Source organism: Oncorhynchus nerka, linkage group LG4 (genome assembly GCF_034236695.1).
Source record: "Oncorhynchus nerka isolate Pitt River linkage group LG4, Oner_Uvic_2.0, whole genome shotgun sequence".
NCBI lineage: Eukaryota > Metazoa > Chordata > Actinopteri > Salmoniformes > Salmonidae > Oncorhynchus > Oncorhynchus nerka.
Window position 1 is genome coordinate 83,852,349 of NC_088399.1, and position 25,953 is coordinate 83,878,301.

General features: G+C 46.7%; 1 pseudogene; it reads right to left on the reverse strand.

Moving 5' to 3' along the window:
- The window catches only part of LOC115142186 (cytoplasmic dynein 1 intermediate chain 1-like), a 91,839-nt pseudogene that overhangs the window by 36,390 nt on the left and 29,496 nt on the right, over nucleotides 1–25,953 (reverse strand).

Sequence of the window (25,953 nt, forward strand, 5' to 3'; positions counted from 1 at the left end):
ACTGTATATCTGCAGCCTCCTGGCCTCCTTGTGGTTTACTGTATATCTGCAGCCTCCCTGGCCTCCCTGTGGTTTACTGTATATCTGCAGCCTCCCTGGCCTCCTTGTGGTTTACTGTATATCTGCAGCCTCCTGGCCTCCCTGTGGTTTACTGTATATCTGCAGCCTCCTGGCCTCCCTGTGGTTTACTGTATATCTCCAGCCTCCCTGGCCTCCTTGTGGTTTACTGTATATCTGCAGCCTCCTGGCCTCCCTGTGGTTTACTGTATATCTGCAGCCTCCTGGCCTCCTTGTGGTTTACTGTATATCTGCAGCCTCCTGGCCTCCCTGTGGTTTACTGTATATCTGCAGCCTCCTGGCATCCCTGTGGTTTACTGTATATCTGCAGCCTCCCTGGCCTCCTTGTGGTTTACTGTATATCTGCAGCCTCCCTGGCCTCCCTGTGGTTTACTGTATATCTGCAGCCTCCCTGGCCTCCCTGTGGTTTACTGTATATCTGCAGCCTCCCTGGCCTCCTTGTGGTTTACTGTATATCTGCAGCCTCCCTGGCCTCCTTGTGGTTTACTGTATATCTGCAGCCTCCCTGGCCTCCCTGTGGTTTACTGTATATCTGCAGCCTCCCTGGCCTCCTTGTGGTTTACTGTATATCTGCAGCCTCCTGGCCTCCCTGTGGTTTACTGTATATCTGCAGCCTCCCTGGCCTCCCTGTGGTTTACTGTATATCTGCAGCCTCCTGGCCTCCCTGTGGTTTACTGTATATCTGCAGCCTCCCTGGCCTCCTTGTGGTTTACTGTATATCTGCAGCCTCCCTGGCCTCCCTGTGGTTTACTGTATATCTGCAGCCTCCCTGGCATCCCTGTGGTTTACTGTATATCTGCAGCCTCCCTGGCCTCCTTGTGGTTTACTGTATATCTGCAGCCTCCCTGGCCTCCCTGTGGTTTACTGTATATCTGCAGCCTCCCTGGCCTCCCTGTGGTTTACTGTATATCTGCAGCCTCCCTGGCCTCCTTGTGGCTTACTGTATATCTGCAGCCTCCCTGGCCTCCCTGTGGTTTACTGTATATCTGCAGCCTCCCTGGCCTCCCTGTGGTTTACTGTATATCTGCAGCCTCCCCGGCCTCCGCTGTCTTTCTGTGGTTTACTGTATATCTGCAGCCTCCTTGGCCTCTCTGTGGTTTACTGTATATCTGCAGCCTCCTTGGCCTCTCTGTGGTTTACTGTATATCTGCAGCCTCCTTGGCCTCTCTGTGGTTTACTGTATATCTGCAGCCTCCTTGGCCTCTCTGTGGTTTACTGTATATCTGCAGCCTCCTTGGCCTCTCTGTGGTTTACTATATATCTGCAGCCACCTTGGCCTCTCTGTGGTTTACTGTATAACTTCAGCCTCCTTGGCCTCCCTCTGGTTTACTGTATATCTGCAGCCTCCCTGGCCTCCACTGCCTCTCTGTGGTTTACTGTATATCTGCAGCCTCCATGGCCTCCGCTTCCTCTCTGTGGTTTACTGTATATCTGCAGCCTCCCTGGCCTCCCTGTGGTTTACTGTATATCTGCAGCCTCCCTGGCCTCCCTGTGGTTTACTGTATATCTGCAGCCTCCTTGGCCTCCCTGTGGTTTACTGTATATCTGCAGCCTCCCTGTGGTTTACTGTATATCTGCAGCCTCCCTGGCCTCCTTGTGGTTTACTGTATATCTGCAGCCTCCCTGGCCTCCTTGTGGTTTACTGTATATCTGCAGCCTCCCTGCCTCCCTGTGGCCTGTATATCTGCAGCCTCCTGGCCTCCCTGTGGTTTACTGTATATCTGCAGCCTCCTGGCCTCCCTGTGGTTTACTGTATATCTGCAGCCTCCTGGCCTCCCTGTGGTTTACTGTATATCTGCAGCCTCCTGGCCTCCCTGTGGTTTACTGTATATCTGCAGCCTCCTTGGCCTCCTGTGGTTTACTGTATATCTGCAGCCTCCCTGTGGTTTACTGTATATCTGCAGCCTCCCTGTGGTTTACTGTATATCTGCAGCCTCCTGGCCTCCCCTGTGGTTTACTGTATATCTGCAGCCTCCCTGGCCTGGCCCCTGTGGTTTACTGTATATCTGCAGCCTCCCTGGCCTCCCTGTGGTTTACTGTATATCTGCAGCCTCCTGGCCTCCCTGTGGTTTACTGTATATCTGCAGCCTCCTGGCCTCCCTGTGGTTTACTGTATATCTGCAGCCTCCCTGGCCTCCCTGTGGTTTACTGTATATCTGCAGCCTCCTGGCCTCCTGTGGTTTACTCTATATCTGCAGCCTCCCTGGCCTCCCTGTGGTTTACTGTATATCTGCAGCCTCCCTGGCCTCCCTGTGGTTTACTGTATATCTGCAGCCTCCCTGGCCTCCCTGTGGTTTACTGTATATCTGCAGCCTCCCTGGCCTCCCTGTGGTTTACTGTATATCTGCAGCCTCCCTGGCCTCCTTGTGGTTTACTGTATATCTGCAGCCTCCCTGGCCTCCCTGTGGTTTACTGTATATCTGCAGCCTCCCTGGCCTCCCTGTGGTTTACTGTATATCTGCAGCCTCCTGGCCTCCTTGTGGTTTACTGTATATCTGCAGCCTCCTGGCCTCCCTGTGGTTTACTGTATATCTGCAGCCTCCCTGGCCTCCCTGTGGTTTACTGTATATCTGCAGCCTCCCTGGCCTCCTTGTGGTTTACTGTATATCTGCAGCCTCCCTGGCCTCCCTGTGGTTTACTGTATATCTGCAGCCTCCCTGGCCTCCTTGTGGTTTACTGTATATCTGCAGCCTCCCTGGCCTCCCTGTGGTTTACTGTATATCTGCAGCCTCCCTGGCATCCCTGTGGTTTACTGTATATCTGCAGCCTCCCTGGCCTCCTTGTGGTTTACTGTATATCTGCAGCCTCCCTGGCATCCCTGTGGTTTACTGTATATCTGCAGCCTCACTGGCCTCCTTGTGGCTTACTGTATATCTGCAGCCTCCCTGGCCTCCCTGTGGTTTACTGTATATCTCCAGCCTCCCTGGCCTCCTTGTGGTTTACTGTATATCTGCAGCCTCCCTGGCCTCCCTGTGGTTTACTGTATATCTGCAGCCTCCCTGGCCTCCCTGTGGTTTACTGTATATCTGCAGCCTCCCTGGCCTCCTTGTGGTTTACTGTATATCTGCAGCCTCCCTGGCCTCCCTGTGGTTTACTGTATATCTGCAGCCTCCCTGGCCTCCTTGTGGTTTACTGTATATCTGCAGCCTCCCTGGCCTCCCTGTGGTTTACTGTATATCAAATTGATCCCGGCTGAAGATGAACATGTTTTTATTGTCTGTTTTCAATTTTAGGTTTGTATTTATTTTGGTTTTCATGCTATCTTGGTCTTTCAGTGGAGTTAGTCTTTTGATGGGGTCATCTCTTCTCTCCTCTACCCTCCTCGTCTCTTCCCTCCTCGTCTTCATAAACCAACACTGTGGCCTTCCAGCACGATGGATTTCTCCCTTCCTTCCTCCCTCTGTCCGTCTCTGTGGTGGTTGTGGTGCGCTCCTCTGTCTCCAGACAGAATGGCCAGAATGGGAGAGAGAGGAGTTCCACAGCAGTCTACAGTCTCCCTGGCCCCCGCTGCCTCTCTGTGGTTTACTGTATATCTGCAGCCTCCCTGGCCCCCGCTGCCTCTCTGTGGTTTGAACCCCAGTCAACAGTCTCACTCCTCCCTTTCTCTCCATCCCTCATTCCCATTCTTCATCCATACTTTGCTTCCTCCCTCCACAGTCCACTCCAGTCCAGTCGGTTCAATGCCACAGACACATAACCCATAACCTCCTTCCCTCCTCCCTCTCCTTCCCTCCTCCCTTCAAAAATGTATCCAGCTTAGCTCCTCTCAGTCCAGTCCATTCATGTTGAAGTTTTAACCAGACAGTGAAAGGAGACCTGGAGGACAAGTTGAAATGAAGAGCTCTTCTTACCTTAGTGCTCCACAGTTTGACAGTCCAGTATAAAGAGCTCTTCTTACCTTAGTGCTCCACAGTTTGACAGTCCAGTATAAAGAGCTCTTCTTACCTTAGTGCTCCACAGTTTGACAGTCCAGTATAAAGAGCTCTTCTTACCTTAGTGCTCCACAGTTTGACAGTCCAGTATAAAGAGCTCTTCTTACCTTAGTGCTCCACAGTTTGACAGTCCAGTATAAAGAGCTCTTCTTATCTTAGTGCTCCACAGTTTGACAGTCCAGTATAAAGAGCTCTTCTTACCTTAGTGCTCCACAGTTTGACAGTCCAGTATAAAGAGCTCTTCCTATCTTAGTGCTCCACAGTTTGACAGTCCAGTATAAAGAGCTCTTCTTACCTTAGTGCTCCACAGTTTGACAGTCCAGTATAAAGAGCTCTTCTTACCTTAGTGCTCCACAGTTTGACAGTCCAGTATAAAGAGCTCTTCTTACCTTAGTGCTCCACAGTTTGACAGTCCAGTATAAAGAGCTCTTCTTACCTTAGTGCTCCACAGTTTGACAGTCCAGTATAAAGAGCTCTTCTTACCTTAGTGCTCCACAGTTTGACAGTCCAGTATAAAGAGCTCTTCTTACCTTAGTGCTCCACAGTTTGACAGTCCAGTATAAAGAGCTCTTCTTACCTTAGTGCTCCACAGTTTGACAGTCTAGTCAAACGACGAGGTGACAAAGAGGTGGGAGAAGTCTACAGGGCCAACGGCATTGTGATAGCTGAGGCCCGTCACAGGCCCATAGTGGCCCTTGAACATTTCACAGATCCCCGCCTTGCTGCAAAGGAGCATGGGAGAGAGAGAGAGAGCATGTCAGAGAGAACAGAGGACACATTTTGGGGGGCAGGAGCTTGTAGCTGGTATTATTACGGTTATGAGATACACTGTATAAAAACATTAAACTTAAAGTATGTGTGTGTGTGTGTGTGTGTGTGTGTGTTCCTCTAACCTGCCGTGTCTGGATGCGGTGTACACGGTTCCCTCCTCACTCCCCACCACATAATTATTGACGTCTCCAGTGGGGAACGCCATGCCTGTCACAGCCACCGCTTTAGACTTGTTGTACACCAGCTCCATGCTCTCCTACAACACACATACACGCACGCACGCACGCACACACACACACACACATACAGGGTTAAATGGTTCAACCTCATGTTCACGAAAAACACAATTGTCGTACAGTAGTCTGTACATGGCTGCTATCATCATGTACTTTCGGAAGTGTTAAGATTGTTTGTGCTGACCTAGTTACAATGAGTCTAACATACATCACATAGACATACAGTTACATAGCACACATTGTGTTTGATAGGGTTTTGTCATGGAATTAGTTACACCGTTTGAGAGGGTTTTGACATGGAATTAGTTTACATATTTTGTATGAGTCAGTTATAGTACCATTCTCTTTAATGACAATATGCAATATGTCATACACAGTGTAACTGACAATTAACCTGTAAGTCTATGTCGTTGTTTTTTTGTTTTAATTGTGTATGTGTTCGCTATGCGGGGGAAATGATAAGACAAGTGGAACTACGTGGCTAATAACTGTTGTAACGGGGACAGTATTGTAGCAACACACCTTTGGAGGGAAGGCAATCCCGCGCTGTGTTAGCTAAGTTTTCATGTCATCAGGTGTAGTTCGTAAAAGTTTAAGCGTGTACGTTATGATGGTAACGTTATAATAATTAAGGATGAAGTGTGAATTCATGCCAGGAATAATAAGTGTGAAGTTTGATTTCCTCCCTTCTGTAATAAGCAGCCAATGAGGTATTTTTCCTTTATTCATGTGTTTAATCTGATACTGTTATAGCTCCGGCTAAACTGTTTATGTATGTAAGCACTTCAGAGTTATACCAAGCTAATAAGTCACTCGTAAGATAAGAAGGTTGTAAGAGTGTGCTTAACTGTATTTTTCATTTACTTTATAGTTCTCACGGAAGGTGATAATTCTGACTAAAACTACAGAATAAAGCCGCCAGTTAAAATCAAGGAACGGTTGTGCTCGTGGTTACTGAAAGGAGCTACATACAGTACCAGTCAAAAGTTTGGACACACCTACTCATTCAAGGGTTTTTCTTTATTTTTACTATTTTCTACATTCAAGTTGGTTGAGAGAATGCCAAGAGTGTGCAAAGCTGTCATCAAGGCAAAGGGTGGCTACTTTGAAGAATCTAAAATATATTTGTTAAACACTTTTTTCATTACTACATGATTCCATATGTGTTATTTCATAGTTTTGATGTTATCACTATTATTCTACAATGTAGATAATAGCAAAACAATTAATTGAGTAGGTGTGTCCAAATTTTTGACTGGTACTGTATATGATAAGCTAATATCTTTGAGATTGCTGACTGTGGATCAGTGTGAAGAGAAGGGACTTAATGCTACAGGTCAGGTAGGACTGACCCTGGAACAGCTCTTACCTGTGGCTGAGAGAGCATGTCAAGACTCCAGGAGCACATCCTGCCCTCTGTGGACACGGTGATCAGGTTGTTGGCGTTCTGGGTTCCCACCACGTTTACACAGTATACCGGGTGCTACAGTACAGACAGGAAAAACAGGGGGAACAGACACATGAAGAGAATGGCCATTTGTAAACACTGGATGCTATCAGTATCATTTTTATTTGCCAAATACATTTGCATGTATAGGAATTTGACTTGGTGAAATGGTGCTGCTACGATAAACAGAATACACAGACAACATACTGTATGTATGTTATACATATAACACTAAGCTACATTATACCACTGAAGTTCCAATTCAGTTATTTAATTCGGATCTACAAACTAGTGTTGTTTCTTAAATAGCTCTACACTTAATACTTATACTACTTTCAATGAGCTGTAGTGTATTCTTCTTAAATAGCTCTACACTTAATACTTATACTACTTTCAATGAGCTGTAGTGTATTCTTCTTAAATAGCTCTACACTTAATACTTATACTACTTTCAATGAGCTGTAGCGTATTCTTCTTAAATAGCTCTACACTTAATACTTATACTACTTTCAATGAGCTGTAGTGTATTCTTCTTAAATAGCTCTACACTTAATACTTATACTACTTTCAATAAGCTGTAGTGTATTCTTCTTAAATAGCTCTACACTTAATACTTATACTACTTTCAATGAGCTGTAGTGTATTCTTCTTAAATAGCTCTACACTTAATACTTATACTACTTTCAATAAGCTGTAGCATATTTCACATGTATTTTCCTCCACAAACTGTAATATCTTATGAAAGACATTAGCAGGTATGAAGTGAATCTGCACATCCATCTACAATATGTCTTCCTATAACCCTGAGACGACACAAAGCTCTTATTGAGTGATGAGATGCCAATGTGCAACAGACCCTTACTCCAACTTGGCACCGTCATCCGGCGCTGTGCAAATACAGTGGGTTGTGTGAAACCATTATGTAATTATTGCCCTCAAATTGATTTTTGTTTGGCGCCCACAAAGGCCCCTTTCAGAAGGCCTAGACATAGTCTCTCATTATTGGGGGCATGTATGGCATCCAGGGGCTGTGTGTGTGTGTGTGTGTGTGTGTGTGTGTGTGTGTGTGTGTGTGTGTGTGTGTGTGTGTGTGTGTGTGTGTGTGTGTGTGTGTGTGTGTGTGTGTGTGTGTGTGTGTGTGTGCGTGCGTGCGTGCGTGCGTGCGTGCGTGCGTGCGTGCGTGCGTGCGTGCGTGCGTGCGTGCGTGCGTGCGTGCGTGCGTGCGTGCGTGCGTGCGTGTATGAAGCTACAATGATTCCCCACTACTCCCACCACCACCATTAAACTTTATTGCCTGCCTTGGGTGGTATTCACAATGTGTTGAGACTCAGAAGGTTTGTTGGGGATGAAGTATAGGATATAGTATATAAGATATAGTATATAAGATATAGAATAGGATATACAGTTGAAGTCGGAAGTTTACAACACTTAGGTTGTAAACAAATTTCTTGTTAACAAACTATAGTTTGGGCATGACAAGTAATTTTCCAACAATTGTTTACAGACAGATTATTTCACTTATAATTCACTTTATCACAATTCCAGTGGGTCAGAAGTTTACATACACTAAGGTGAATGTGCCTTTAAACATCTTGGAAAATTCCAGAAAATTATGTCATGGCTTTAGAAACTTCTGATAGGTTAATTGACATAATTTGAGTCAATTGGATGTGTACCTGTGGATGTGTTTCAAGGCCTACCTTCAAACTCAGTGACTCTTTGCTTGACATCATGGGAAAATCAAAAGAAATCAGCCAAGCCTGCAGAAAAAAATAAATAATTGTAGACCTCCACAAGTCTGATTCATCCTCGCAATTTCCAAACACCTGAAGGTACCACGTTCATCTGTACAAGCAATAGTACACAAGTATAAACACTATGGGACAACGCAGCCGTCATACCGCTCAGGAAGGAGATGCGTTCTGTCTCCTAGAGATGAACGTACTTCGGTGCGAAAAGTGAAAATCAATCCCAGAACAACAGCAAAAGACCTTGTGAAGATGCTGGAGGAAACAGGTACAAAAGTATCTATATCCACAGTAAAACAAGTCCTATATCGACATAACCTGAAAGGCCACTCAGCAAGGAAGAAGCTACTGCTCCAAAACCACCATAAAAAAGCCAGACTGGTTTGCAACTGCACATGTGGACAAATATGGTACTTTTGGAGAAATGTCCTCTGGTCTGCTGAAACAAATATATAACTGTTTGGCCATAATGACCATTGTTATGTTTGGAGGGAAAAGGAGGATGCTTGCAAGCCGAAGAACACCATCCCAACCGTGAAGGACGGGGGAGGCAGCATCAGGTTGTGGGGGTAGTTTGCTGCAGGAGGGGCTGGTGCACTTCACAGAATAGATGGCATTATGAGGATGGAAAATTGTGGATATATTGAAGCAACATCTCAAGACATCAGTTAAAGCTTGGTCACGAATGGATCTTCCAAATGGACAATGACCCCAAGCATACTTCCAAAGTTGTGGCAAAATGGCTTAAGGACAACAAAGTCAATGTATTGGAGTGGCCATCACAAAGCCCTGACCTCAATCCCATATAAAATGTGTGGGCAGAACTTAAAAAGCATGCGCGAGCAAAGAGGCCTACAAGCCTGACTCAGTTACAACAGCTCTGTCAGGAGGAATGGGCCAAAATTCACCCAACTTATTGTGGGAAGCTTGTGGAAGGCTACTCGAAACGTTTGACCTAAGTTAAACAATTTAAAGGCAATGCTACCAAATACTAATTGAGTGTATGTAAACATCTGACCCACTGGGAATGTGATGAAAGAAATAAAATATGAAATAAATAATTATCTCCACTATTATTCTGACATTTCACATTCTTAAAATAAAGTGGTGATCCTAACTGACCTAAAACAGGGAATTTGTACTAGGATTAAATGTCAGGAATTGTGAAAAAACTGAGTTTAAATGTATTTGACTAAGGTGTATGTAAACTTCTGACTTCAACTGTAGGATATATTATGGTATATAAGATATCAGATTGGATATGAGATACAGGAAATATAATATAAGATATAGGATATAGTATATAAGATATAGGATCAGATATAAGATACAGGATATAGTATATACGATATAGGATAAGATATAGGATATAAGATACAGGATATAGTATATACAAGGGCATTATATTCTTCCTCTTATATGTTTTGTATACTGTCTGAGGCCACAGATTGCAGGGTTATGTTTCAGTGTGCTGCAGAAGTGTATCTGTATTACTGCTCTAAACTAAAGCAGAGTCGTATATGTTGAAACTAACATGAACTCACGGTGCATTTCTGTTACAGGGTGTTGGGTGAGTGTCTCAGTGTTTCAGGGCACATGGAAACTTACTGTGCATTTCTGTTACAGGGTGTTGGGTGGGTGTCTCAGTGTTTCAGGGCACATGGAAACTTACTGTGCATTTCTGTTACAGGGTGTTGGGTGGGTGTCTCAGTGTTTCAGGGCACATGGAAACTTACTGTGCATTTCTGTTACAGGGTGTTGGGTGGGTGTCTCAGTGTTTCAGGGCACATGGAAACTTACTGTGCATTTCTGTTACATGGTGTTGGGTGAGTGTCTCAGTGTTTCAGGGCACATGGAAACTTACTGTGCATTTCTGTTACAGGGTGTTGGGTGGGTGTCTCAGTGTTTCAGGGCACATGGAAACTTACTGTGCATTTCTGTTACAGGGTGTTGGGTGGGTGTCTCAGTGTTTCAGGGCACATGGAAACTCACTGTGCATTTCTGTTACAGGGTGTTGGGTGGGTGTCTCAGTGTTTCAGGGCACATGGAAACTCACGGTGCATTTCTGTTACAGGGTGTTGGGTGGGTGTCTCAGTGTTTCAGGGCACATGGAAACTCACTGTGCATTTCTGTTACAGGGTGTTGGGTGGGTGTCTCAGTGTTTCAGGGCACATGGAAACTCACGGTGCATTTCTGTTACAGGGTGTTGGGTGGGTGTCTCAGTGTTTCAGGGCACATGGAAACTTACTGTGCATCCCAAGTGGCACCTATTCCCTATAGGGCTCTGGTCAGAAGAAATGCACTTTACTATATAGGGAATAGGGTGCCATTGAGGATGCACTGTGGACTTACCGTGTGAGCTGCAGCTGAGAGGAGGGTTCTCTGTACAGGAGTCCTGCGGTGACTGCGGTTGTCCCACAGGACTATCTGGCCAGAGTAAGTTCCCCCCCACCACCAGGCAAAGCCCACCGACACCACTGAAGACTAGAGGAGAGAGGGAGAGAGAGAGGGTGGGATAGAAGGAGAGAAAAAGAGGAAGACAGAGGGGGAAGTGAGCAAGAGAGATAGAGAGAGAGAGAGTAAGAAAGATAGAAAGATAGAGAGGAGAGAGATGGGGAAGAGAGAGAGAAAGAGAAGGGGGAGAGAGCGAGAGAGGAGGAGAGAGAAAGAAAATGGAGAGAGAAAGAAAAAGTAGAGAGGGGGGAGAGAGAAAGGAGAGAGAGTGAGAGAGAGAGAGAGGGGGAAGTGAGAGAGAGCAAAAGAGAAGAGAGAGTGAAAGAGGAGAGAAAGAAAGAGAAGAGAGCAGAGAGAGAAGAGATGAGAGAGAGAAAGAGGAGAGAGAGAGAGGAAGGTGGGAAGAGAGCACAACAGTTGTTTTGAGTAAGGAGGGAAAGAGCGTGAGAGAGAAGTGGGGTAGTGAGGGAGGGGGGGGGGGTAGGAGAGAGGGAGAGAGCGATGATGAGTTGACTGTACAGGGTCTACTGAGGAGAGGAGGGTGACGTAGGGGTAACAACAGAGACAATGTGAGGATTGTGGCCCCAGACGTTTTATATTACAGCATCAAACCCTGCAGGAGCCAGCGGAGCGCAAAGTGTAGCCTCCATCATGACAAGCGTGGCCTTGAACCCCCTCTCTTTGACACTGTGTTTATTGAGTTCTGGTTCCTCTTCACTGAGCCTCACATATGGCTTCGTCCACAGTATCAGCATGCAGATTGTATAGTAGCCTCTACTCTAAATGCGTATCCCAAAATGGCACCCTATATCCTTTATAGTGCCCTGGGCCCTGGTCAATAGTAGTGCACTATTAATGAATAGGGTGCCATTTGGGACACATCCCTTCTCTCCTATAACCAGTGATTAGTTGATCATGACTAGGGTCCTGAGTTTTACTGACCACAATGTGACCTGGTCAGGTTAAACTCTGGGTTCTCGTCCTAATCATAAGAGAATGTTACAGTGAGTACAGTGCTGTTTTACCAGAGCTGACACTATTTAACAATTCAATATCTACTCTTTCTGTGTTGACCCAAGTTAAACTTGAACCAGAACTAAAGCATACACGGTAGGTCCACTGGCAGTACTTTCCCTTGTTTACACACTGAGAAGACCCCATTTGATCTGGTTCAACTGAAATAGGGATGAAGTGTGGCGGCATTGTTTTTCTTTTCTCTTTCCCATCTACTGTTTTATGAGTGGATAAAAGAAAGAGAAGAGAGACTCTCCATCTCGCTCTCTCCGTATCTATCCGTCTCTCTCCCCTGTCTCTCTCTCTCTCCCTCCCCCGTCTCTCTCTCTCTCCCTCCCCCGTCTCTCTCTCTCTCCCTCCCCTGTCTCTCTCTCTCCCTCCCCCCGTCTCTCTCTCTCTCTCCCTCCCCTGTCTCTCTCTCCCTCCCTCCCCTGTCTCTCTCCCTCCCTCCCTCCCTCCCCCATCGCTCTCTCTCCCTCCCCTCTCTCTCTCTCCCTCCCCCCGTCTCTCTCTCTCCCTCCCCCGTCTCTCTCTCCCTCCCTCCCTCCCCGTCTCTCTCTCTCCCTCCCCTGTCTCTCTCTCTCCCCCGTCTCTCTCTCTCCCTCCCCCCGTCTCTCTCTCTCTCCCTCCACTGTCTCTCTCTCTCTCCCTCCACTGTCTCTATCTCCCTCCCTCCCCATCTCTCGCTCTCTCCCTCCCCCGTCTCTCTCTCCCCCGTCCCCCCGTCTCTCTCTCTCCCTCCCCCCGCCTCTCTCTCTCCCCATATCTCTCTCCCTCCCTCCGTGTCGCTCTATCTCCCTCCCTCTCTCTCCCCCATCTTGCTCTCTCTCTCTCCCTCACTCTCTCCCCGTCTCTCTCTCTCTCCCTCCCCGTCACTCCCTCTCTCCCTCCCCGTCACTCCCTCTCCTCTCTCTATCCCTCACTCTCTCCCCGTCTCTCTCCCTCTCTCCCTCCCCGTCACTCCCTCTCCTCTCTCTCTCCCTCCCCGTCACTCCCTCTCCTCTCTCTATCCCTCACTCTCTCCCCGTCTCTCTCCTCTCTCCCTCCCCGTCCTCCCTCTCCCCTCTCTCTCCCTCCCCGTCACTCCCTCTCTCCCCTCACCGTCACTCCCTCTCCTCTCTCTCTCCCTCCCTCTCTCTCCCTCCCCGTCTCTCCGTCTCTCTCTCCCCGTCTCTCTCTCTCACTCCCTCTCCTCTCTCCCTCACTCTCTCCCTCTCTCCCTCCCCGTCACTCCCTCTCTCCCTCCCCGTCACTCCCTCTCCTCTCTCTCTCCCTCCTCTCTCTCCCTCCCCGTCTCTCTCTCTCTCCCCGTCACTCCCTCTCTCCTCCCTGTCACTCCCTCTCCTCTCCCTCCCCGTCTCTCTCTCCCCGTCTCTCTCTCTCTCTCCCTGTCACTCCCTCTCCTCTCTCTCTCTCCCTCTCTCTCCCTCCCCGTCTCTCCGTCTCTCTCTCCCCGTCTCTCTCTCCCTCCCTCTCTCACCCTCCCTTCCCGTCTCTCCGTCTCTCTCTCCCCGTCTCTCTCTCTCACTCCCTCTCCTCTCTCTCCCTCACTCTCTCCCCGTCTCTCTCCCTCTCTCCCTCCCCCGTCACTCCCTCTCTCCCTCCCGTCACTCTCTCTCCTCTCTCTCTCCCCCGTCTCTCTCTCTCTCCCCGTCACTCCCTCTCTCCCTCCCTGTCACTCCCTCTCCTCTCCCTCTCTCTCCCTCCCCGTCTCTCCGTCTCTCTCTCCCCGTCTCTCTCTCTCTCCCTGTCACTCCCTCTCCTCTCTCTCTCCCTCCCTCTCTCTCCCTCCCTCCCCGTCTCTCCGTCTCTCTCTCCCCGTCTCTCTCTCTCTCTCTCCCTCCCCGTCACTCCCTCTCCTCTCTCTCTCCTCTCCCCTCTCTTTCACCACACCATGTGCAACCGCCAAGTCCTGTACCCAGAGTTCATTTTAAAGAGGACTGGAAAACAAACCAGAGCAAAAGAAAACACGTTTCTCTTTCTTTTCTCCATTTCTTTCTCTCTCTCCTTCTTTCCCTCTGAAGAAACCCGGCTTCCAGAACGGCTACAGAAGAGCCTCGGATGTGAAGTGGTTTTTCAAACAGAGACTCAAAATAAACTGAGCTTTAGGAGTAAAAATAAAGTATTGTGTTGGCCATCAGAAACCATCCCTGAGAAGTATATTTACCCACAGGGCCGGCTCTAGCCTTTTGGGGGCCCTAAGCGAGATTTGGAAATTGTTTTTAGTGACCTCCTCTTGATGGCGGAGAGAAAAATGTATGTTTTAAAGTTTATTTCATGCAATTCTAGTCATTTTGCCATTGGGCAGAAATAATCTTTTTCAGTTTTAAAGCTAATTTCCTGTAATTCTACCCATTTTGCCATGGGGTGGAATGAAATATATCTGAGTGAGAGTGACTAACAAATGGGGTCTCCCTGGAGGTCAGGGCAACTGGGCCAGGTCGATATTCGGCAATGCATACTCCAAGTTTAGATAACTGGCTAGACTAAATTACCAATCTAAAAATTGTTAGCGGACATGGCTAATTGAGTGACTGCTGATGAGAAAAATTGCTGATGCACAACCAAATTTGGAACCTGCACCTTGTGTATTCTACTATTCTATCTCTCAACAGGAAGTTGAGACCGCTTATGTCGCTTATGCCTGGAGCCGGGCCTGTTGACCCTAGGGGAACTGCTAGATTAAGGTTTAACTTCTTGGATGAGAAGCGTGGATTTGGATGAGAAGCCTGGATTTGGATGAGAAGCCTGGATTTGGATGAGAAGTGTGGATTTGGATAGAAAACACTCTAAAGTTTCCAAAACTGTTAAAATAATGTCTGTGAGTGTAACAGAACTGCTATGGCAGGTGAAAACCTGAGGAAAATCCATCCAGGAAGTGGGATATTTTTGATGTGGGTATTTTCAATTGAATGCTTATAGAGTATCTAATGGGATAGGACCCAGATTACAGTTCCTATGGCTTCCACTAGATGTCAACAGTCTTTAAACATTGTTTCAGGCTTGTTTTCTGAAAAATGATGAAGAATGAGACCTTTCTGTCAGTGGACTGTAGAATCATGCAGTGCTGGTTTGCGCGCATGACCAAGTGCAAACCAGGGAGCAATGACCTATTGTCAGGTTGAAATGTTATCAATTATTTAGACAATTGACAACCTGAGAATTAATTATAAACATCGATTGACATGTTTCGACTAAATTTACTTGTACTATTAGGATGTACAGAGCTTTTGGGATATAAAGAGGGACTTTATTCAACAAAACTAACATTTACTGTGTAGCTGGGACTCTTGTGACTGCAACCATATGAAGATCTTCAAAGGTAAGTGATTAATTTTGTCGCTATTTCTGACTTTTATAATTCCTTTACTTGGTTGTAAAATGTTTGTATGCTTTTGTAAGCGAGGCTCTGTCCTCAGACAATCACATGGTATGCTTTCACCATAAAGCCTTTTTGAAATCTGGCAAAGCGGCTGGATTAACAAGAAGTTAATCTTTAAATCGATGTTTAACACTTGTATTTTTTATAAATGTTTATTATGACTATTTCTGTATTTTGAATTTGGGGCTCTGCAATTTCACTGGATGTTGTCGAGGTGGGTCGCTAGCGGAACGCCTGCGCCTGAAAGGTTAAACACATTAATACACAATGTTCGATGGTCTGACCGAGAATATTTAGATATTTTGATTTGTGTGAGTTACCAAAGGTTTAAATGGGTAACTGGGTTTTCCTGCAAAGTAGGTAGTCCCTATAGAATGATATAAATATATAGCCTAAATATGAATGACTTACAGTTCAAACAAATTCATACTGTACAAAACAATAAACTTAGTGTGTATTATAACGTCAGATACAATAGACTTTCATTTGTTGCATCCCTCAAAAGCACCAGTAAAAAAACAACAACCAATTGATCAACTTCTGAATAAGATATAATTGTGTTCTTGTTCACTAGCCTTGTGTACTGTAGGAAAGCCTAGAAGCGTCGCGCGCAAGGAATAATAAACTCAGAAAAAAAAGAAACGTCCCATTTTCAGGACCCTGTCTTTCAAAGATCATTCGTAAAAATCCAAATAACTTCACAGATTGTCATTGTAAAGGGTTTAAACACTGTTTCCCATGCTTGTTCAATGAACGATAGACAATTAATGAACATGCACCTGTGGAACGGTCGTTAAGACACTAACCGCTTACAGACGGTAGGCAATTAAGGTCACAGTTATGAAAACTTAGGACACTAAAGAGGCCTTTCTACTGACTCTGAAAAACACCAAAAGAAAGATGCCCAGGGTCCCTGCTCATCTGCATGAATGTGCCTTAGGCATGCTGCAAGGAGGCATGAGGACTGCAGATGCGGCCAGGGCAATAAATTACAGGGAAGACATCCTCCTCCCTCATGTGATACCCTTCCTGCAGGCTCATCCTGACATGACCCTCCAGCATGACAATGCCACCAGCCATGTTGCTCATTCTGTGCGTGATTTCCTGCAAGACAGGAATGTTGGTGTTCTGCCATGGCCAGCGAAGAGCCCGGATCTCAATCCCATTAAGCACGTCTGGGACCTGTTGGATCAGAGGGTGAGGGTTAGGGCCATCCCCCCAGAAATGTCCAGGAACTTGCAGGTGCCTTGGTGGAAGAGTGGGGTAACATCTCACAGAACCTGGCAAAGACCTGGCAAATCTGGTGCAGTCCATGAGGAGAAGGTGCACTACAGTACTTAATGCAGCTGGTGGCCACACCAGATATTGACTGTTACTTTTCTTTGACCCCCCTTTGTTCAGGGACACATTATTCCATTTCTGTTAGTCACATGTCTGTGGAACTTGTTGTTTATGTCTCAGTTGTTGAATCTTGTTATGTTCATACAAATATTCACACGTTAGGTTGACAGTGAGAGTTTATCACTCAACACTTATGACATATCTGCTCCTCCCTCACACACATACATCTAAACCAAGTCTGTCTCCTCTCTTCTCTTTTGGCATTAAAAGTGCACTCTGCGATTGGTACATGTATTTTTGGACTATAGTTCTGTTGTTGAATGAATCCCAGACTGCCCCTTTAATACATCCCTCATCGGTTCCTAAATGCTAACTTCGCTATGCTAGCCCTCGACAAGGCCCATAAACCCCATCTCTGATGTAGATGTACGTCTGTCATTTCAAATCAGAGCATCAGAGGCCCCGGGCCTGACCTTTGACCCTTTGGCTGTCTGTGGTTGGGCTTGCTGTCAGAGTCACGCTCCTCAAACAGGGCTGCTTCATTACGGGGCTAATGATAATGAACACCCGGCCTGGTGGGGTCACCACAACAAGAGGGTCACCACTCCCCTACCAAGACATTCATCAGAGGACTAATGAAGGAGAGTAACCCAAAACCCCCAACGGAGAAGAGAAGTCTCCTTCTCTTTATATCTCCTTTCACCTCTCTCCTCTCTATCTCTTCTTCTCTCTCTCTTCTCTCCTCTCTCTCCTCTCTTCTCTCCTCTCTCTCTTCTCCTCTCTCTCTCTTCTCCTCTCTCTCTCTCTTCTTCTCTCTCTCTCTCTTATCCTCTCTCTCTCCTCTCTCTCTCTCTCTCTCTCCTCTCTCTCTTCTCCTCTCTCTCTCTCTTCTCCTCTCTCTCTCTCTCTTCTCTCTCTCTCTCTCTTCTCTCTCTCTCTCTCTTCTCTCTCTCTCTCTTCTCTCTCTCCCCTCTCTCTTCTTCTCTCTCTCTCCTCTCTCTCTCTCTCTTCTCTTCTCTCTCTCTCTCTCTCTTTCCTCTCGCTCTCTCTTCTCTCTCTCCCCTCTCTCTTCTTCTCTCTCTCTCCTCTCTCTCACTCTCTTCTCTCTCTCTTCTCTCTCTCTCTTCTTTCTCTCTCTTCTTCTCTCTCTCTCTTCTCTCTTTCTCTTCTCTTCTCTCTCTCTCTCTCTCTCTCTCTCTCTTCTCTCTCTCTCTCTTCTCTCTCTCTCGCTCTCTTCTCCTCTCTCTCTTCTCCTCTCTCTCTCTTCTTCTCTCTCTCTCTCTCTTCTCTCTCTCTCTCCTCTTCTCTCTCTCTTCTCTTCTCTCTATCTCCCTCTTCTTCTCTCTCTCTCTCTCTCTTCTCCTCTCTCTCTCTCTTCTCTCTTGCTCTTCTCTCTCTCTTCTCTCTTTCTCTCCCCTCTCTCTCTCTCTTCTCTCTCTCTTCTTCTCTCTCTCTCTCTCTTCTTCTCTCTCTCCTCCTCTCTCTCTCTCTTCTCCTCTCTCTCTCTCTCTCTTCTCTCCTTCTCTCTCTCTCTTCTTCTCTCCTCCTCTCTCTCTCTCTTCTCCTCTCTCTCTCTTCTCTCTCTCTCTTCTCCTCTCTCACATTGCTCCCTTTTTCCTTGTTTCTAACTCTCCTCCACTTAAGAGATGAATAAGTTGCTAAATGTGAGTGTGTATCCCTCTGGAAAGGAATATTTGTTATACCATACTTTGCTACAAAGAGACTTAAGATAAATAAATGGTGTTTTCCTCCATTTAATTGTGAATTGTGGTGAAATAAGACAAGACTAAGACAAGCAGGTTCACTGCTCATTCGAATGAGGTTGAGGTATAATACCACTATCCATCTCTTTGAGTCTCTGTAATAACCATGAACATACTAACTTTAAATCTTCTATATTAGAAGTCATCAATTATTCTGTTCTATAAACATACATGTCTGGAGGATCCTCTGCTCGCAATATGACATTATGTACTCTCTTTGCCAGAGTTATCATTACTAATAAATCACTAAGCTTAATAGTAAGGACAGAAAAGGAGGGTATCAAAAAGGCTGGATATTGACTCCATATGTTCCGCAGACTTCTGACCCTATCAGGCGTGTCATCTAAAGTGGATGAATCCTGTAACTAAATTCAGAGTTCCCACTCTTTATAGTTGAATCCGCTCCCTATTTCACCACTATCCTCATCTGTAGGCCTACGGAATGAACTACTGACATTAGCTCCGTTTGTCTCTACGGTGCAGTTTGCAGCGTCTGCCAGAAATGCGCATGATCCTTTATTCTTAAATCATATATCAACATGTGTGGTCGTGAATTACCCTGACTGTACTGTCTATCATTAGCTACTGAAGACTGGTTCTATTGTCCCCATAAAACAATGTATGACTTCTGCCCAGGGGGAACACATTTCCCCATTCAGATGTCATGTTGTGTTATTAACAGATAAGAGTTAATGTCAGTGTCCCAAATGGCACCCTATTCCCTACATAGTGCACTACTTTTGACGAGAGCCACATGGTAGCCCGATGGAAGCCGAATGGACCCTGGACAAAAGTAGTGCACTATATAGGGAATATGGTACCATTGGGATACAACCAGTGATATTAGGGGCCAGATTCAATCTTTGTTTACACAACTACTGCCTGTGAACAAACGTCTGACTGGAAGCATCTGCCTGTGAGGGGAATCTACTTGTTATTTTTACACTACATATGCTAATTAATTTCACTGTAGGAAAAGAGCTACTGTATGTTTATATACACTAAGTATACACAACTTTAAGAACACCTGCTCTTTCCATGACAGACTGACCAGGTGAATCCAGGTGAAAGATATGATCGCTTATTGATGTCACTTGTTAAATCCACTTCGATCAGTGTAGATGAAGGGGAGGAGAGGTTAAAGTGTACGTGTGCCATTCAGAGGGTGAATTTAAGTGCCTTTGAACGGGGTACGGTAGTAGGTGCACCGTCTTGTATCAAGAACGGTAGTTCAATATTAGGAAGGTGTTTGTGTTCCTAATTTTTGGTATACTCATTGTACAACTGAATACATCTTAAGATCTAAGTGTGATGAGTACCTTTGAAACAAAGTGGATATTCCAGTAAATATAGGCCCTTGCACCTGTCTGAAGGTTCCTATATAAAACCCATCTCGCACACTTCTCTGTGCAAAGTCTGTATTATGATCATACCTCAATAATATGACTTTCTTTCAACCAAATCAGACATTCATTTCCAAAGTTAAGTAGCTCTGAGACCATTTCTCCTCTTTCTCAAGGTCCGTTCAGCGTGAGTCCGTATCCTGCAAAGTCATCTGGCGGTGTCCCAGAACCGGACGGATGTTTAAACCGACAGCTCCACTGAAAAACACCAGTGAAAGTCATTTTTCTGCATTGACTCTCAATTGAAACGCGATGGTAAAACTCAAATCGAGGGCCTAGCACCTACAGAGCAAAAGGGTTTTTCCTTCCCCAAGCCAGCTGTTTAAATCATCTCAGAGAAGTGAAGTGCTTGTGACAGACCCTATTATATTAATGGGAAGTGTTCTGTACAGAATAATACACAAGGCTAACCCATGATGAGAGATGGCACGGAGCGAGGGATTATGGAGGAGAGAAATGAACACTCCCTCCTTTGTTGCCTCCCTCCTTACCGGAGGGAAAATGCTCCTGGAGTTCGGGTCAGGGGAGGGAGGGAGTAGGAGGATAGATGACTGAGTAAGAGACAGTATATTCTCCTCTCGCTGTACCACCACACTCATCTGGTTTTCAGCAGGGCTTATGAGGACCAGATGGACTGAACCCTCTTCTCTTGGCATCCCTCGCTCCCTCGCTCTTTTTCTGCCTGTCTTTTTTACGACACCCCGCAGATTTTGTCACTCTGTGGTCTCTGGCACAGCCGATGTAATACCATATCTCTGTTTCATCAAATAAAGAAAAGGAGGCTCTGAATACAAGCAGCCTTTCTCTCCTTCTCTTCTCTCTGCCCCTCTCCTTCTCTCTGCCCCTCTCCTTCTCTCTGCCCTCTCTCCTTCTCTCTGTCCCCTCTCCTTCTCTCTGCCCTCTCTCCTTCTCTCTGCCCCTCTCCTTCTCTCTGCCCTCTCTCCTTCTCTCTGTCCCCTCTCCTTCTCTCTGCCCTCTCTCCTTCTCTCTGCCCCTCTCCTTCTCTCTGCCCCTCTCATTCTCTCTGTCCCCTCTCCTTCTCTCTGCCCCTCTCCTTCTCTCTGCCCTCTCTCCTTCTCTCTGTCCCCTCTCCTTCTCTCCTTCTCTCTCCTTCTCTTTCCTTCTCTCTCCTTCTCTCTGCCCCTCTGCTTCTCTCCTTCTTTCTGCCCCTCTCATTCTCTCTGCCCCTCTCCTTCTCTCCTTCTCTCTCCTTCTCTCCTTCTATTTCCTTCTCTCTCCTTCTCTCTACCCTCTCTCCTTCGTTCTGCCCTCTCTCATTCTCTCTGCCCTCTCTTTCTCGCTGCCCTCTCTTTCTCTCCTTCTCTCTGCCCCTCTCCTTCTTTCTGCCCACTCTCCTTCTCTCTGCCCTCTCTTTCTCTCCTTCTCTTTCCTTCTCTCTCCTTCTCTCTACCCTCTCTCCTTCTCTCTGCCCTCTCTCCTTCTCTCTGCCCCTCTCCTTCTCTCTGCCCCTCTCCTTCTCTCTGCCCTCTCTCCTTCTTTCTGCCCTCTCTCCTTCTTTCTGCCCTCTCTCCTTCTCTCTCCCCTCTCTCCTTCTCTCTGCCCCTCTCATTATCTCTGTCCCTCTCCTTCTCTCTGCCCTCTCTCCTTCTCTCTGCCCTCTCTCCTCTCCTTCTTTCTGCATTCTCTCCTTCTCTCTGCCCCTCTCCTTCTTTCTGCCCTCTCTCCTTCTCTCTGCCCTCTCTCCTTCTCTCTGCCCCTCTCCTTCTCTCTGTCCCTCTCCTTCTCTCTGCCCTCTCTCCTTCTCTCTGCCCTCTCTCCTCTCCTTCTTTCTGCATTCTCTCTTTCTCTCTGCCCCTCTCCTTCTCTCTGTCCCTCTCATTCTCTCTGCCCTCTCTCCTTCTCTCTGCCCCTCTCCTTCACACTGCCCTCTCTCCTTCTCTCTGCCCTCTCTCCTTCACACTGCCCGCTGTCCTTCACACTGCCTCTCTTTCTCTCCTTCTCTCTGTCCTCTCTCCTTCTCTCTGCCCCCTCTCTCTCTGCCCCCTCACTCTACTTCTCCTTCTCTCTGCCCCCTCTCCCCCTGCCCTCTCCTTCTCTCTGCCCCCTCTCTCTCTGCCCCCTCTCTCTCTGCCCTCTCCCCCTGCCCTCTCCTTCTCTCTGCCCCCTCTCTCTCTGCCCCCTCGCTCTACTTTTCTCCTTCTCTCTGCCCCCTCTCTCTCTGCCCCCTCTCTCTCTGCCCCCTCGCTCTACTTTTCTCCTTCTCTCTGTCCTATCTCCTTCTCTCTGCCCACTCTCTCTCTGCCCCCTCGCTCTACTTTTCTCCTTCTCTCTGCCCTCTCTCTCTCTCTCTCTGCCCTCTCTCTCTCTCTCTTTCTTTCCATCTCTGTTTCTCTTTCTTCTTCCCTCTCTTCAGTGGCTGTGACCTTAGTCATACTAACAGGAGAAGTAGCGCACATTTATATTAAAATATCTCAAATTAAACACATTATTCAGGTGTGAATTAACTTTGAAAAACTATTGAATTGATCAAGTATGATTAGAAAAATGGCTTTAACACAATGATAGACTGCTAAGTAAGTCTTAAAATGTTCATCTACATAGCTTTGCCATAGTCCATTAAAGCAATACACATCATCTAACCATTAGATCCAGGAACAGAAAGAATGCAATCCACCATAATGGAGGTAGAATCTCTAGCTGCTGAAAGAACGTCTTATATACAAGTCTATTATAAAAAACCCACAGACACAGGGTCTTTGCCCTTTCTCCTACAAAACTCACAGTGGCTTTTATAGGATTTCTTCAGTAAGCTTTATGAGCAAATGCAACTCCATCCACCACTATAATCTGGAGTGGGAATCTCTCCAGAAAGCGCATCTCTCTCTCTCTCTCTCTCTCTGTCTCAAACCTCTGGCACAGGGAGCAGGTCACGGCGAGTCATTGTGTTTAAAGAAAACCTAGAGATATTAATCAAAATATGGCTGAGTGGGATGGGAGCTGACAGTGTCAGCGGGGGTGCCGGCGGGCTGAGGGTGAGGTTTTCAGGGTGTGCCATTGATGTGGCGTGACCCAGCCCACTTGAGAGGGTCCTGTGATGTTACCGGAGTGCCGGGGGTTTGGGGCGATGACGGGTCAACTGATGGGGCCGTAAAGAGAGGAGCAGCACATTAACTTCCTCAGGATGACGTGCCTGAGGGGTATTTTAAATCCATGGGGGGCACAACTAGTATTGCTTTAGAGTCCTGATAACACAATGTAGGTTGGACCTACTACTGTTCAAATGCACCTAAATGTATCTGAAATGTAGCTGTACACATCAACAACCGTGGCTTTATATAACACCCCATTTTGACATGTATCTGAAATGCAGCCGTGGCTACGTAGGCCTACACATCATTTGTGCCTATCAACACGCACAGATCAGCTGACAGGATGAGCACCACCACTAGCTTATCAAATATTCTTACAGGCTTCAGATTAAACTTCAATCATTAGGAAAAAAATAAAACGTAACCCTAATTCTAACCTTAATTCTAAACCCCCTAGAAATAGCATTTGACCTTGTGAGGACCAACAAAATGTCCCCAGTCGGGGACTTCTAGTCCCCACAAGTATAGTTAAACACGTCCACACACACACACACACACACACACACACACACACACACACACACACACACACACACACACACACACACACACACACACACACACACACACACACACACACACACACACACACACACACACGCTACAGCAAGAGAGCAGGGAGGGGGTGAAAAGTAGCCTGTGTAGTTTTCATAATATTGACATGACCTTTACAGTAGCCTATCACACAATGATTGTGTAATACAAAATCAATCATAACAGAGTGAAAGTTTGCCTACTTTTGTTTAGTAGGTTACACATGCTATTGGTCCTACAGTACACAAATGTAGGCCTATCTGAAATACAGCCATATACACATATATAGCCTGATATGCTCTCATTAAAACAGCACACATCGTAACCATTGATTCAGGACCATGGACAGAAGGCTATCAGTGCCAGTCAGCACGATGAAAGGATAACTTTAGATGCACTGCCAATTTCAGCACCACCTCAGAGCACAAACAATATGCTACGTTGGTCATCGTCCCTATAACCGTCAAATAACAAAACTGTATATCTACGGTGTAGTTGGAAAGTTCTCAGACCCCTTGAGTTTTTACACATTTTGTTACCTTACAGCCGTATTCTAAAATGTATTCAATTACTTTTTCCCCCTCAACCTATGCACAATACCCCATGATGACAAAGAAAAAAACAGGTTTAGAATATTTTGCAAATTTATTACAAAAAAAAGCAGAAATACATTATTTATATAAGTATTCTGTACCTTTGCTATAAGACTTGAAATTGAGCTCAGGTGCATCCTGTTTCCATTCATCATATTTGAGATGTTTCTACAACTTGAATGGAATCCACCTATAGTAAAATCAATTGATTGGACATGATTTGGAAAGGCACACACCTGTCTATTTAAGGTCCCACAGCTGAGCAAAAACCAAGCCTGTTGAGGCACAGATCTGGGGAAGGGTATCAAACTATTTTTGAAGCATTGAAGCTCCCCACGAACACCGTAGTTTTCATCATTCTTAAATGGAAGAAGTATGGAACCATCAAGACTCTTCCTAGAGCTGGCCGCCTGGCCAAACTGAACAATCGGGGGAGAAGGGACTTGGTAAGGGAGGTGAACCCGATGGTCACTCTGACAGAGCTCCAGAGTTCCTCTGAGGAGATGGGAGAACCTTCCAGAAGGACAACCATCTCTGCAGCACTCCACCAATCAGGCCTTTATGGTAGAGTGGCCAGATGGAAGCCACTCCTCAGTAAAATGACAGCCCATTTGTAACTTGCCAAAAGGCACCTAAAGGACTCTCAGACCATGAGAAACAATATTCTCTGGTCTGATGAAACCAAGATTGAACTATTTGGCCTGAATGCCACGCATCACCTCCAGAGGAAACCTGACACCATCCCTATGGTGAAGCAGGGTGGTGGCAGCGTCATGCTGTGGGGATGATTTTCGCCGGCAGGGACTGGGAGACTAGTCAGGATCGAGGGAAAGATGAACGGAGCAAAGTAGAGAGAGATCCTTGATGAAAACCTGCTCTAGGGCACTCGGGACCTCAGACTTGGGCGAAGGTTCACCTTCCAACAGGACGATGACCCTAAGCACACAGCCAAGACAACGCAGGAGTGGCTTTGTGACAACTTTCTGAATGTCCTTGAGTGGCCAAGCCAGAGCCCGGACCTGAACCTGATCGAACATCTCTGGAGAGACCTGAAAATAGCTGTGCAGCAACGCTCCCCATCCAACCTGACAGACCTTGAGAGGCTCTGCAGTGAAGAATGAGAGACACTCCCCAAATACAGGTGTGCCTAGCTTGTGGCCAGGACAATAAAGGTTGTAGCTTACCATTTAGATGAGTCGCAGCCTCCTCCATGCTGTGTTGAACCTCAAGAGAATTTTCTGATTCCATTCTTCGTGACAGAGAAGAGCTTGGACTGGGCTGAGCGGTAGCTGCCTTCCCGCAGGGGTGGCAGAGCCAAGAGACCAGAGGTGGCAGAATGGATTACTCGGATTGAGGTATAGGTTTTGAGCATAGCCTGAAGGTAGGGAGGGGCAGTTCCTCTTGCTGCTCTGTAGGCAAGCACCATGGTCTTGTAGTGGATGGGAGTTTTGACTGGATGCCAAAGGAGTGTGCGTAGGAGCGGGGTGACATGGGATAACTTGGGAAGGTTGAAAACCAGGCAGGTTGCAGCGTTCTGGATGAGATGCAGGGGTTTAATTGTACAAGCGGGGAGCCCAGCCACAGCAAGTTGCATTAGTACCTGTGCCACTTCCTGTGATGTAGGGTTGTATTCTATGGATGTTGTAGAGCATGAACATGCAGGAGCGGGTCACTGCTTTGATGTTTGCAGAGAATGACAGGGTGTTGTCCAGGGTCACTCCAAGGTTCTTTGCACTCTGGGAGGGCAACACTGTGGAGTTGTCAACCGTGATGGAAAGGTCTTTGAGCGGACAGGTCTTCCCCAGGAGGAAGAGTAGCTCCGTCTTGTTGAGGTTGAGCTTGAGGTAGTGGGCCGACATCCAAGCTGAGATATCTGCCAGGCACGTGGGTGCATGTTGCCACCTGTGTGTCAGAAGGGGGGAAAGAGAAAAGTAGTTGTGTGTCATATGCATAGTAATGATAGGAGAGACCATGTGAGGATATCATGGAGCCAAATGACTTGGTGTATAGAGAGAAGAGGAGAGGGCCTAGAACCGAGCCCTGGGGGACACCAGTAGTGAGAGTATGTGGTGCAGAAACAGATCCTCTCCACGTCACCTGGAAGGAGCGGCCTGCCAGGTAGGATGCAATTCAAGAGTGTGCAGACC